Genomic DNA, 15591 nt, shown 5'->3' with positions numbered 1-15591 from the left:
CAGCGGGACTCGCTGCACCGATGCGCTGCTACGGCCAGGCCGAGCTGAGCTGAGAGTCTGCGCTCGGGCACTCCGGCTTTGCGGAGCCCTTGGCCAGGGGCTGGAGGAGCTCCCTGGGCGCTGCCTCATGCGGGCCTCCCTGTTCTTTAAAAGGAAACAAACAGAAAAACACCACCACCCTGAAAAAGCAGCTCCACCAGAAAAACAAATTTTAAAACCCCCAAACTCAGCCCAAGAGCTTAAAATAAAAAGATTAATTTTAAACCACTCAAAGCCTTTTAACTTCGTGTCCATAGATGTCTCCACTGAAGACAAGCCTTAGGAAGAGGTAAGATCTCCTGCCTTACGTACAAGGACAAGGAACTCCATTGCCTGCTCTGGCTGTTCTACATTACATAGATGAGCTGCTGAATGACTCAAAGTCCAGGTACTTAATTTACATGAGAAGATTATTCAGAGACCATTTACACCCAAAAGCCAAAGAGTGTTCCCATATTCCAGGGTTTGCTATCACAGAAATCCACCTGTGGTGGTCTAAAACCCCTGCCCCCTGTTTAATGCCAGGACAGCAGAGAAGGTCTCTGTCTCTCCACAAACGAAGTAAAGGAGCAGTGTTTGTGTGTGCAAAGCACAGTGGTGATTGCACGTATTCAGAGATGAGGACATCTCTTATGCAGTCCCCTGGTGTGATGGGAAGCAATGTGAGCACTGTGCTATGTGCTGGTGAACGAGCTGGGATGGTAACTGGTTTCAGGCACCTCATTTAAGATTTTGGTCTTCTGCAAAATGGAGGTGACCCAAAGTTGCAGATTCACATGACTTCTGATCCAGAGGAGCAAAAGTGATAATAGAAAGTGTTTCTATATACAGAAAGGGTTGCTCTGTCTTTTGTGTTGGGACTAGCAGTCTCCTTTATGATATATATTGCTTACTGTGAAAATGTCCATTGCATTTATGTAGGCTCAGCTTACTTCTTCCTGTTGGCCAAGCCAGAAGTCTTTATTATTAGAATATTGATCATTTTATACGTAGAATAAACTTTGTCTTGCATTTTTGCTCTCTGCAGTATTAAGCCCCTGCCAGGAGGATGAAAACAGAGGCTTGCTGAATGGACGGGACTAGAAGAACTCAGCTTCTTGGCTCATTTTTGGGGGGACCTTTTGAGGACTCCGGGTGTTAAGTGACTTCTTCCTGTTTGTGTGCCTTTGAAGATCTGGATCTTGAGTAATTGTTTAATAAAATGAGAGAAATAAGGATAACTATTCTATTTGAATAATGCAAAAATCATTTTAGCAGTGAGCCTTACTCAGGATTTTATGCCATTCTGGTTTAATTTCACAGTTCTAAGTGAAATACTTCATCGTGTTTCCAGAGTGTGTGCCAAAATACATCTCTAGTTTGTTTTTTTCATTGCTTTTGCAACACACTCTATGGAAAGGGCTTGTTTTTATATGAGATAATGAGTTTTGAGGTTAATGAGGATAAGTCCCAGAATTTGTACTGTATTGTGTGCCATTGAGTATACAGTAGAAATAAATTGAGAAGCAGACACTGTTTTAAAATCCTTTTTCATTTAGGCATTTTGTTTAGCATTCAGAACACAGCCACATTACATGATTAGCTGATTTTAATGACCGTCCTCTAATCAGTTACATGGAAATATGTGAAAAACTTTAAAAGATTATATCTATGGACATGGCCTGTTTACACTGTTACACCTCATCTAAAAGGATACTTGGCATGTATGATACAGCTAAGAGAAAAATGTGGAAGGCTGAAGAAACCTTGAAGACAATTGGATCCAGCCCATTCTTTCTCTCCCCACAATGCAAGCTCTGATGACTTAGTATTTTAATTAATGTCAACCCTTACCATCAGTGCTCATGGGAACAATCATTAAACCAACACAAAAACATTTTAAATGGCTGGCAATCTACCAGATACTGAGCTAAGCATTCCCATGGTAGAGTGGATGATTTCTTAGCCAATTCTGCACTGGATTAAATAAGTACTCTAACAGTGCTGGCTCGAAAGGCTATTATTTTCATACTAAACAGTGCAGTGTGGTTTCTAAATTCTGTTATAAAATGCTTTATATTTACTTCCCAACACTAATATCGATGTTATTTATATAGATGTGATTGAACTTTACTCTTTGTTGTTACTAAAAAACCTCTTTTGGTTCCCTTGCTGCTAAACCAAAATCATATATGTTTTATTTTTTTCTCTTTTGTAATGCACATGATCAGATACAGCCCAAACCAATAACTGGTCTCCAATGTAGCTTAAAAAACTTGGCCAAGCGAATTTTAAAACTGGACCAATTGTATATTTTTGCTATTGTACTATGTTACTTTTTCATGGTAGGAACTGGGTCATGTCTTAACTACCTAATAGATACTCCGTTGTCCTCAATGCTGCAATATTTACTTGTCAAGTATACTAAGTGGCCTGATCTTTCTTATTCCTCGAAGGTTTTTTCCCTCCTCCCATCCTCTGTGTTTGCTGTTTGCTCAAATTGTTTAAACGTGGAGCTCAATGACAGGCTATTAGCGCTGACTGGAGCCACACATAATGTGGCCACATGTTGTGTAAGCTTCACAACTTGTCTGCTAATTCGCCTCAGGCCTGACCTGAAATACCCTTGCTATTCTAGCTCTTAGCCCTTCCCCAGCACAGACAGACAGACACTCATGCTAACTCGTATGACACATTGGTGAGGCCTTTGATTTGGGGCCAAATCCTGCTTCGCTTTGTGCCAAAGGTTGTGCCGCGGCAGTCAGTGGGTCTGCCCGAGGAAGAGGACAGAGCCAGCTGTGCTGTAAGGATGGAGATGAGGATGACTCTTCCTCTTCTGGTGCAGCCCATCAGGAGTGGAAGTCAGCACTTGAAGCACCTTGGGCAGGCAGTGCAAGAGGCACTGCCCTCCTCTGCCTGTGCCTCTGTGAGTCCCACGAATTGATCACTAGGAGAAATACAAATTCCATAGAAAGTCCACAAGCTATGAGGAGGTAACGTGGCAGGGGAAGCCTCGGCTGGCAAGCAGAGCGTCCTGTCTCTTCCATTCTTGTCATTAGGTTCTCTGATGCCACTGTGATGGGTACAAAAAGGGGGGATATTTTAGTTAAGTTGTGGGAGGGAAAAAAGAGCAGTCCATAAGATAAGGATGATGAAATACATACTGAGGAGCTCAGAGAATGTACTCATTAGAAGAGGAGCTTATTGGGCACTAAATGAATGAACCTAGAAGGATCCAAGCTACAGAAAGTGCAAAGATTAATGCAGATGTATAGCACTGATATCCAAAAGGGTAATTAGTTGGAGGAATGGATTTTAGGTTATGATACTGATTAGGAAGAAGAGTGAGTGCGTGGTAGATTAGGCAATAGGATTGATGGGTTGATGTGGCTGATTAGAGAATGCAAATATATAGAGGAAGCCTTAAAAAGGAAATGGAAGCCCCAGCAACAGTATGTAAACAGTGTTAAAAAAGACTGGAAAGCCAAGAACAGACTAGAAAAGGGGCATTTGAAAGTTTTGGGAGTGTGGAATTTAGTAAAGTTTAAAATGGAAAAGTAAAGTTTAGTGAAAATTAGAAAATTATGAGCAAGGAGCACAGAAAGAAAAAGAGTAGATTCTTTTTAAGGAAAAAGAAAACCAGGAGAGAAAGATTTTAGAAGTTAAAAGGGGAGAGTTATGTGAATTAAAATAATGGGGGGAAAAAGTCATGTGGTCACAGAGAAGCATGGGGGGAAAGGAGCAGGAGAAGTGTACACACAATGCACAGTCTGTGTTCATCTCTTTAGAAATACCTTTAAACCTTCCAAAATGTGGACATTTTTGAAAACTGCAAACCCCAAGATCTGTTTTGGTGTATCCATCTTCATCCTATAGGATGAAAAACTGAGAAGGTCTTTGCTATTCCCGTTTTGTGAATCCACTTTCCCACTCATGATTTTAAGTTATAGGAAGAACTCTCACCCCATTTATTCTTCTTTCTGCATTCTGTCACCCTGAAACACTTCCAGTATTCAGTCCCACATGTATCTCAGAGACTGAGACCCACAACATGCTGTTTCCAGATCTTTGTTGAGCTTTTCCTCATTCACAACTTGAATTCCCTGACTTCAGGAGATATGAGTAGCGGGGGAGGCTACATTTTACCCCTAATAAGTTGCTGCAAACATCTTTCCCTATTAAACTGTGATTTTTTTTTTTTCCTGAAGATGAAGGGTTTTTTTCAGAAGCATTGTAATGATCTAAGGGTTTTTTCTTTCCACTTCAATTCAGTTTATGACCCATATTACAAATGTAGGCTGTAAAACCTTCAGTTGTTACCATGTCCAGAAAGTTTCTGGCAAAGTCATCTGTTTCATAAAGGTGAAATTTGCTGTGGACAGATGAATAGTTTTTCTAGCTGAGGCATATAATTAGACCAACAGGATTTTCATGTAAATTCCTCCCCTGGGAATAATGAACAAATATACAGATTTTAGCATGCCGTGCCAGACCAGGGGCTAAGGACAGATGTTCAAAAGATCTCAAAAAAATTAAAGCCAGGCATATAAAAACAATTTGAAGTTGATGTAAGCAAGTCTGTGACAAATATTGTCTTTCCTTGAAATGTGTGTACAGAGTGTGCAGTGCTTTAATTTACATAGCAAATAGATGTTCTCATTTATATTATAAAGCTTAAAAGTTTGAATTAGAAAAGTAAGCTTGTTTCCCTTTGTGCTGTACAAATATGTGTGCTAGAGATGGACCTCGTTTCAAAGAATGTGCAAGTAGTTAAACAAGAGAGGCAAACAGAGAAGCTGGATACAAGCAAAATATCTTGTTAGTTCCCTTAGAAATAATGATGCTTCTTCATCATTTCCCCCTACTCATTTCAGCCGTGCCAAAACTAGCCCTGCCTGTCACAACTGCATACCAAGCATCCTCTGTCACCCTCACAGCAAGGATTTAGTTGGGGGGGAGGTGTGTCTTAATCAACAGGATTCTTCTGTGGTGGTTTTTTTTTTTTTTTTTTTTTTTTTTTGTTTTTTTTTTTTTTTTTTTTTTTTTTTTTTTTGTTTTGTTTTGTTTTGTTTTGTTTTTCCCTTTCTCAGGAGCAATTGTCTTTCTCAGGTCTGGTATGAATAAAAATAAAGAGTAAAATCAGCATAGCTGACACAAAAAACCCCACAGAGACAGTTTGGATTTCTTTCCAAAATACAAGGCATCTCACTCCTGAAAAGTTTAAAAGTTTTGCTTCTGTCTATTAGCATAGAGATATCTTGCTTTTCTTCATTCAGGTTGGCTGAATGTTAAAACTGATTTTCAAAGATTCTCTTTCTTTCACTCTAGTCAGCAGAGAACTGACTCAGCAGCCCAACAACAATGCATTTAGAGCAGGCATTAGTTTTGAAAATGTTGTTTCAACTCTGTGAGAGACCATGGCAACAAAGATAGGATGAAGACCTTTGAACAAACTTTTGAATACTGTTTAGGAGGAGAATGGATAGGAAAAGAGAGGGAAAGAGAGTAGGATTCATTTGCTTCTTAGTGATGCTACCATTTTAAGGGGCAGTACTAATTCCTATAATAGATTTCACTCCTGGGCAAAGAATGCTATGGAATAGTCCCGAATGAGTGCCACTTCCCATTGAGATAAAGTCTAGGGCTGTACTGAGGGTTTTTTACCCCGTGTTTGTTTTGACAAGTAGATTCTTTTGCTTTATCTCTCTTAAACAAGAGAAGTTTTAAGGCTGAAAGATTTGAGCCCTCTGAGAAATCAAAACTTCAGTCTTTGAGATTGTGCTAAGTATATTTACTCAAGATTTATGACAAATCCCACAGAAGTAAGGAGAATGCTTAATACAATTCAAATAAGCTGGAACTTACCATCTAAATAAGGACTAATCTACTGCCTGCCTGTGCTTCTCTAGGAAGGGACACCACCACTCCCAGTGTAAAACAAGAGGACTAGGGAAATAGAAAGTCTGAAAATCCTTATCTATTCATGGGTTGTCTCCTTTTAACTGACATTTCAAAAGTTATGCCCGCTCATGACAAATGCACTTTTCAGGTTTTGCATTCTTTTTATGATTTTCAGTCTATGCTAAGAAAATCCTATAATACTTTCTCTTGCTCTGGCTATAAACATGGAAGAATTTTGATCAAAGGAGACTGTTTTAACAGCTGTGTTTCAAGGCAACATGTGCAACTCCCTTGGCAGCTTCAGCTTCTAAGGTTCGAAGAACACAGAAGTATTTGCATGTTTGAATTGTCAGAAATATTGAATATATTGTCTTTTCTTGGTGCTTTCTGGGATCTCAAAACCATAGTCAGGCAATAAAAAAGCCCTGCAGCAAGAACCCTTAATTAGTTCAAAGAAATCAGAATGACTGGTTTTGTGATTTGGGTTTTCTGTTGTTTTGGTTTTGGTTTGTTTTTAGTTTAAGTGATCATAATCTGCCTTATCCAACTATTTGTCATCAGAAATAAAATTTTATTTTCTTGGATAAATGTGGCCTGGGATTAGTTACAGAAGAAAAGGAGGGACTGTTGCTCTTTTTTCCTAAACAGGAAGAGGGACTCCCCTCCCGTTACTTTTTCACAGCCAGGGAAATGAACACTTCCATTATGCTGGACAATGTGGAGCAGAAGTAGCAGGTGGTGATTGCTACTAATCAGAAAGTTAAGTAATAGCCATACTTGAGCACTTTTGAAAGGATTACTGTTTATGGGAAGATTTGTCCCCTCTCTGGGCACCACTGGAAAGAAAACAGAGTGAGAAAGATGAAAAGATGCCTATTAGTTACTGATTTTCCATCCGCTCCCCAGCTCCCAACACACCACACACACTGCCTGCTGCCCTCCCTTTACTGCCCCAACCTGTTCAAATGATTCCAGCAGACAACCAATAAACCCATAAGAATAGATCCTTCAATTAATCCTGTCCCTACTCCTCCATTCCTGCTGAAGAAAAGCCAGCCTTTGGCTCAGCATCCTGGCTGGTGCCCCTGTGAGCTGTTACTTAGCTGATCAAAAGGGACATTGATTCACCTGGACTAAGCTTATAGATTGAAGTCCTCATTTTTAACAGGATGTATTGTCAGGAAAGGGAAAGGAAGCTATTATTGCCATTTTTACTCTAGGAATTACTCCTTTATTGTCTGACAATGCCAGTAAGTTTTTTGCCAGTAAGTGGCCTGGATTGGCCAGAGGTATAACCCTATGTCACAGACCCTTCACCATAAGGTATCACAGAGTCCATCCTCCAACACAGAAAAATCACAGAATGGTTTGGGTTGTAAGAGACCTTCAAAATTCCATCCCTTCTACAGGATGGATAGTGACATGTTTCACTAGATCAGATTGCTCAAAGCCCTGTGAAATTACATTGAACGGTTCCAGTGATGGGGCATCCACAGCTTCTTTAGGCAACATGTTCCAGGGTCTCACCACTCTCACAAAACAAATTCTTCCTTATATTTACCTTCTTTCACACTGGTCCCACTGATCACCAAATCTTGTTGGCCTTGTTACTGAAGACAGGACAAATCTTCTGAATCCTCAGATAGCTGAGAGTTTGAGTGGTGTTGTTACACCCAGTTTTTCTGTCTCTGACACTTTGCTCTGCTCTAACATCAACAACTCCCTGTCATCCAGATGCAAAAGTAGATCAAATTTGATATACAAATTCAAGCCCCAGTACTGCCTAAGCCATGAGCTTCCTCAATCTCCTAGCATCTCACAGGTTGCCCTCAGGATCCAGGGGAGATTAGGAAGCCAAGCACTTTGCTGAGCCAGAACCCAGCAGCTGTCCCATTAAGTTCACTGCTTTTCATTCAGGGAGGACAGGGATAGACACAGAGTGTTTCAGCCCTGCCCCACATCTTGCCAAGGGGAGGCTAATTTACATTATTTTATATACCTTCTTGAATTTGTCCACAAGTCAAAGCCACCTCAACTGTGGTTTTGGTGTTTTGGTGTTGGTTTTTTTCCCTTGGCTTGAGGCTTGTGGTCTAAAAGACTGTGCTAATTAGGTCTGACATTTTAAAAGTTTTAGATCAATACAGGGCATATCATTCTTCCATGCTATGAGCTGCAGATTTTCAGGTTTTCCCTCTGGACTAATGCAATTTATACAAATTAGATATGACCCCTAGACTTAGGACATGCCAGCATGTCCTGGAAGCATAAAAGAATAACCTAAAGATCACCAAGTACAGAGCCCTCTGAATTTGCTATAATTCCTCCAGGACAAAACCTTCTTGTAAATACTGTTTGTTCCAGTCATTTCAGTACCACTGTTTCTTTCTTATCTGTTGACATGGAGGCTTAGCTTCCTCAGAACATTTTTGTCTGAAAGATCATTATTTTCTTTTCCAAGCATCCCATGAACAGACCAATTGTACTTCATCAATTTTAAATTTTGACTGTCTGCCAACTGCTTTCAAATCTAAAGCCAATCAAAATTTAAGGAGATTCAGAAAACACAGAAAGAGGAGTATATCCACTTCAAAAAGGTTACCCAACTGTTTGTTGTTGTTGTTACATTTTGTCTCAGGCTTTATAATGATGGCTTTCAGCATTTTGGCTCTGTTTATGTGTCCTTGTTTAAAAGTCAGGGCTGTGCCTGCCCTTCCCGAGGCTACAGACACACAGTGGGCTGCTGTGCAGTTCATCATTCACATTCAAGCCTCTGCTGACTCCAGAGTCCAGCCTGACAAATTGCCAAGAAAGATGCCTTCTGCATTTACTTGGAGGGACTTCACTTTCACAGCTGCTCTTTATCATAAATAATGTATCTTGGAAACATCATATAATGCTGGTGGATTTTTTATGGGCATCAAATTTTGCTTGTTTTAACAGACTACAAATAAGCCTCATATAATTATATCTGTTGGTTACAGATATAATTATGAGTAAGACTCGAGCCCTGACTGTATGTCAGGGAAATAACAAATACTGTCAGTGCCCAGAATAACTCAGATCCAATGCTACTTAGCTTCTCAGATATATGATTCATGCTGTAACTCCTCTGACATCAGTGTGACCATAGAAGGATGAGTTTGCTGGAAGTTTCCACCTAAAAATTGGAAAATGCTACCCATATCATATGTAAAAAGCTACTGCTGTATCTTAGGTTTTTTACTGACCACGGGGTCTGTATCTTCTGAGCCCATCACCTTCAGGAGCAGGCCTGCCACCCTTCATGGTCATTGGAAAACTTTCTACCAGTAGGAGGCAGGGGCAGGTAGCTTCCTGCTTTATGGTCACACTTTGATTTCTGTGTTCTACCATACTGGCATCCTACAGAAAATTTGAAAAATCAGTGCTTCCCTGCAATGACTTGTGGTCATTTTTCATTATCCAAACTAAGACAAAAACATATCAAATGGACAGATTTTATGTTTTCAAAACTGCTAGTCTTTGTAGTTTTGATTGTTTTGATATATACCAAGCATTTCAGTGCTATTTACCTGAAATTGAAAGCTTTGGAAAAATACTGCGTTTTGGATCTTTTAAGAATTACTTTCCTCCTCCTGTCAATGTTAGGAATGGTTGGGAAGATATTTTGTCCATGGCAGAAAAACAGAGTAAAACCTTATTGCAACTCATGTAAATATGATAGTTTTTTTGCCACAATCTTCATGTTTAATAAAAGAGTGTGAGAACAAACAGAAGACTAACATTACTGGAGGTTTACTTATGAACAGTACAGAAAATGAATGCTGCCATTGCTCCAGTAGTCAAAGGTGACAACACACACTTATGGGATTTCTTTTTGGGGCCCTAGAAGATAAAAAGTAACCCAAGGCAAAGATGTTCATTCTGTGCCCCATGTACTTGGTTAGTGGCAAGGGCGAAGGAGGGCTAGCAGATAGTCTCAGATGTGGTAAATCATGTTTTGTATGCAGGAGGTAGGTGTGTATGTTGAAAGAGTGGAATCAAAATAGAAAATTACTTCTCAGAAATTGGCTTGAGCCATAAGACTATGTCTGTGTCCTTGGGGAGGAAAGAAGAACCACAACCTGCTGCTCTTCTTCTGCCAAACTTGAAATGAGAAATGTTGCCCAGGGGCCAGTATCTTGGGGAGAAATTCTATGCTGTGAAACTCAGCCTCAGAGAGAGGAGATTAGCTCAAGCTGTAAGGAAGAGCCTGTGTCTCAGAGGTGGCTGAATTACAACCATACTTCTCTCTCTGGTGTTCCCAGGGTTTTTCTCTCCAGTCAGTCTGCTCAAAGTTGCAAGTCTCAATCAAGTAGTCCTTATTCTCCCTTTAAAATGTATTACATTGTTTTCTGCTGGGACTATAGTGCCTAACTCAGGAATTTAACTCTGGAAAAACATAAGCTGAAAGTTATAAGTGACAATGAAGAATATAAATTTCGTGGCTCAGACTAAAACTCATATAGATCTGCTGTCACTGTAGACAGTTCATGTTCCTGAGAAATCAGTCTCTTTTCATGTTTTCTTAGAGTTGAAAAGAGAAATTGTGGAAAAGTATAAAATATCTAGGAAAGTGAAGGGCATATGATTTTAGTTATAGGTTAATTGTTAGTATAATAAATGAAATTTGAATGCCTGTGAAGTACCTCCTATATAAGTATTCCTGTATTTAAGCTGATAGTTTTTAGGATGCCATTTTGAAGTGCTAAGTTGTAAAGTCCTTAAAATAGTGATTTATAGAAGTCTAAACAACACCCAGAAGGAGAGAGGTGGTTTTTTTTTTTTTTTTTTTTTTTTTTTTTTTTTTTTTTTTTGTTGTTGTTGTTGTTGTTGTTGTTTTTTGTTTCCTTAGAATTAATGGTCTTTGGTGGTAAGGAAAGCTTTCTTTCTCTTCAAGAAGCTTTATGCAATGTGAACAGATTCTGTATAGATGAGGCAGAATGCTGGAGGAACAGAAAGGTTTGGTTTGTTTTCTTCAGAAGTCAGTTTTAGCCTTCTTCCAACAGAAAACCACCAGATTGTTTGGGCTCTTGTTTGCTTACTTCAGTGCTGGGTTTCTATGCTCTTATTCTCCTGGGAGATTTCTTGTTCCCTTCCCTATTGCTGTCTCTCAGAATTTTGGTAGCATCCTTAAGTGCCATAACACAGTTTAAACAAAAGAGCAGTGAAGCATCAATTGCAGAAAAAAATCACATATGATTTTGTAGTGTGCAGTTCTTGTCTAACTGCATTGCCAAGCTAACTGATAAATATAAAATATAGCTTTTAATTCTTAAATGCCGGGCTGTTTTAATCAATATTCAGTATATCCTTGTTAAATGACATTTTGCATATGTACCCTCTAAAGGGTATATTATAAACATATTAACTGTATGAGAAGCCTTAGCACTATTTTACATTTGTGGGAAGTACAAAATGTAAATTTACATTTTTAGATTTTTTAATTTTAGTTGAGAGTACAGCATATCTGATGGTGATGTGCGACAAGGCAAACTCTCTGTACTCACACATCACAAAAAATGTGTGAAACCTACACCTACAGCTGTAATTGAAGCAAACCTTAGTTTGCTAGCCTGCATGGACCACCAGTATCATCTAAAGAAGAAAAAAGAAACAAATGTTTAAGTCATTGAGCATCCCACCCATGCTCCTGCCCATTAGTTCCACTCAGCCTGTACTAACACTGCAGTTGTGCACCAGCAGCATGCCCCAACCATCTGGCTAACCCCAGAGACACATGTGGGCAGCTTATCTTCAAAGATGAATGCCAGCTTTTAGCCATAGCACTAACAGCTGTATCAAGCCAGAGAATGGAAAATAGATCCCTAAGTTCCTCTTCTTCTGTAAAAGACCAAATGACCTGGAGCTGACAGTATTATTTTAAATGAAGACTCTTGGTCAGATTTGCCTAGACGTTCCCTATTTCTTTGTAAAATGTGCCATACAGCTGATTATAGTTAAAGGCTGTCAATTATGGTGTGAATCTGCAGTGCAGATTAAAATTTTTAACTTGCCAAGTGGAAATGAAGAATACTCTATAGAAATAAAAAATAGAAAAATTACCCATAACAATTCACATAATCTTTAGCATTCTCTTCTTAGGAAGTACTACTGTGAACTGTTTGAAACTCATTATGGAGCTGTCTCCATAATCTCTTGCAAATGTACATTTGCAACATTTTATTAAATAATTAGGACAGAGAGATAGAATATTTTTATTTCAATGTAGCCCATCCAGCAATAAGAAGTGTTATACTGCTTCCTGCTTACCTGTTGTGAAACTAATGTATACCAGAAAGGATAGAGTTACCTGAGGATCTGAATTCCTACAAGGAACTGACCTGTTGGCAATGTTCTTCTGATGTACTTCAGCATGCCACAATTCTCCTCATGAAATTGTAGGATATATAGATGCTGAATGCATAATTACCAGTTACAGAGAATAAGGATCATGCAGAATAGTTAGTTTTGAAACAAAGGTAAGAATGCTTCTCACTTTTTGAAGAGGAATCCCATTTACCTGCATGTATGTGACTACAGTATCATAAGGTCCTGAATAGCTCATAGTGCTGCGATCTCACAGTGGTTTTACAACTGCCTGGTCAGGCACCCTACAGAACCCTCCACATGTAGATATGTGTTCTCTGTGCAAATGATATTTCCAGTGACAAACTTGCACATGTATCCTTATACAGGCAAGCTCAGTCCCTGCAAATAACAAAGAAAAACAAGATGAACATAGATAAGACTTGCTAAGTGATTCTTTCATCTTAACCCCTTCCCTTTTTTCAAAGCTCCATTTTTAGCCATACACATGGCAACTACAGATATACGACCATGTGCTAGGAAGATAAAGGACAGGTAGAAAAAATTCCTCTGATCTTTTTTTCCCCTCTCCATCTGCAGGGTGCCCTGGAAGAAGCAGATAAAATAAACAAAACACACAGGTCCACTTCCAGACTATCTTTCCTCAGTCATGACTACCACCAGGCTCTTACTGGCATTTCTCAAAGAAGCCACAATTAACCCACACATCCACATTCAGTATCTCTCCTCAGATAACACACTTTTTTTAGAAATTGAGGCTATACTCTCCCACACACCACCAGTAACTAACCACAAGAACCTCTAGACAGCTTGTCCAACTGTACACTAACAGGCTGTTAACCCTACACTTTCCCCAAATATCACTTATTCTCCCACCACTCCCAACCCACTTCATTATATAAAACCCTCCTTCTCCTTGTTTGCTTTGTAAAGATCAGGAACTGAACCCAGCTGCTTCTTGTTTCTGAGGTAATTGCCAGCATTTCCACAGCTGTTTCAGGGATGGGTTGAGGTTTTTAGTGGCTGGGATGGTTTTTCTTTTTCCCTTATTCTTAGTTTCTGACCTTGTACACTGATATCTACTGGCAAAGCAGTGATGATGTGAAATTGTCTTGGTCCTAAGCAAGATTTTGCACAAAGCGAGAAAGGATTCATCACATCTATAGCAGAAAAGGTACAGGTTAAAGTTTTTTTGTGAGGTGTATATACTATCTTGTAATCAGATACACATGCCATGTTTCTTCAGCAGGTTAACTTGCAAGTGTTTAGCAGGCTTTTGGTCTCCATCTGGAAACAGAAGAAGCAATCAAATTTTACCTGAATAATATTGGGGAAATTGCTCCCTGATTATCAATGTATACTGTGTGGTTTAAGTTGCATAAAATACACTGAAAGAATTACATCAAAACTGCAAAGCCAAGCAATCCAAAGATTGGCTCAAAATTGCATAATTGACCTTCTAAGTGCATACTTGTTCTGGTGCTCTCTAGTGATTTATTGTTACATACTGTTTATTTTTTTTCCTTCATCCTTACTCAGAACACTCTAAAAAAAAATACTTTAGTCTGTTTAGCATAAAATCTTGTTTCATGTCAGAACTTTAGAGACAAAATCTGGTATTCCCAGAAATATTCAGTAACTTTAACTGTATGACTGCCTTTGTTCTTGCACTTATCTTGCTTCTAAGACCTACTTTACCATGGGACTCTGTGGCCCTGCTAGAAAGTGCATCCCATGCACTAGAAGAAGGGCAGGGTCCTGTGGATTAAAAATAAAACCTGCAAATATAGATTGACTGCAACAGGAAGATTAAAGCTTCTAGATGATGCTGTACTAGAAATTGCTTGCGTTCTGGTGATTTAGAATATGGGTAGATCTGTTGCATGCCTCTGTATCCTTGCTCAGCAGAAATGTTGCCTAGGACAAGGGATACTGCAGGCCAGGTTGCGTGAAGTAGCTTTGCCTACTCAGAACTGCATGTAAATCTACAGCTGCTGTTTTTGTCTGTTTAGCTTTGTAAAAATAAAGATAAGTTAACCTTCCTCGGCAGAAACGTGAAAGACCTTCCCTGAGTCTCTCACTCTTGAAGTCTAGATTCCAGGGATGTCACAGTGCCAGAGCCACAGTCAGAGCTTTTAGGGAGGGGTCACACGGTGCAGTCACAGTACTATTATACCTGGATGCTGACAAAACTGACAAGTGACAAAACTACAAGCGTGCCCAGTCTCAGGTACAGGAAAAAAGAGAAGAAGGTAGCAGGGCATGTTTGATTGTTAACCGTAAGGGAAGCACACCGTGAGAAATGGTTTGAGGCTGAATACTAAAATAAAGAGTTACCATGGATGGCTTTGGAAAAAACTGATATGGCATCCTCAGTCACAAATGCAAAGGCTCAGAGGAAGTCAGAAAGGTGCATTGAAGACGTGCTTGTCCCCTTTTGTGTGTTAACTGAAAGGTGTTTAATATACTCAGTTTTTATGGCACTGACAGGATGAAGGTGGGCATGAGTTTAAATATCAGAACAGGATCATGACTGCTGATTCTACCAATTTAAGACATAAACCCTGATAGAGAAGTGCAGTGAGTTTAGTGAGAAATTCTGATAGGAGAAGGTGGATGTTTTTTCCTCTTTTAAAATACCTAAGTCTTTTGCCTTGTTTTCTCTTTTTCCTTCTCTTACTTGCTCTATGTATTGGTTTGTCTGCTTTGGAAAACAGAAGGGTGAAATACATGTTCGTACATGTAATTTATCTTAAATACTTCTATTGACTTTAAATTATTATTACCAATTTTCTATGCATGAACTTCTATGGCCTTAGAAAGGAACATATTCTGCAGATCCTTTACTTCTCAGTGGCTTGTGACTGTGTAATTTAACGCAAAACAACATCTTTTCACGTTAGAATACGAAATTGATATTGAGCTCTTGATGTTCGTTGCACTGAGTCATTGGTACCTTTTTGTACAAGGTATTCCAGGAGCAGTGCTTGTGTAAGCTTAAGCATTTCTGTAAATTATAGCACCCATCTGATTTTTTAAATTAATCCAGAAAAGATCTGACCAGCACTGTGGGCAGGTGCCTTACCCTATATTATTTGAGGGAAAAAGGGGTTTTGTACTCTCTGCTTATATGATGACATCTTTTTAACTTTCACATCCCTCATGTTTTTTTTCCCTGCAGTAGCTGGGAACATAATCTGGTAGTGTCTTAGTCATTGTCTGTGAGCTTGCTGCTTTGGGATACTTTAATAGATAAAGGAAAAGGAATTCTACAGTAGGTGAATGGGTGTATTCTATGAAGTGAATTTATGAAAATTTTTTTTC

Source organism: Zosterops lateralis (genome assembly GCF_965231275.1).
Source record: "Zosterops lateralis genome assembly, chromosome: 5".
NCBI classification, from domain to species: domain Eukaryota; kingdom Metazoa; phylum Chordata; class Aves; order Passeriformes; family Zosteropidae; genus Zosterops; species Zosterops lateralis.
The sequence above is the reverse complement of the archived record's forward strand: the minus strand, read 5'-3'. Positions refer to the sequence as shown.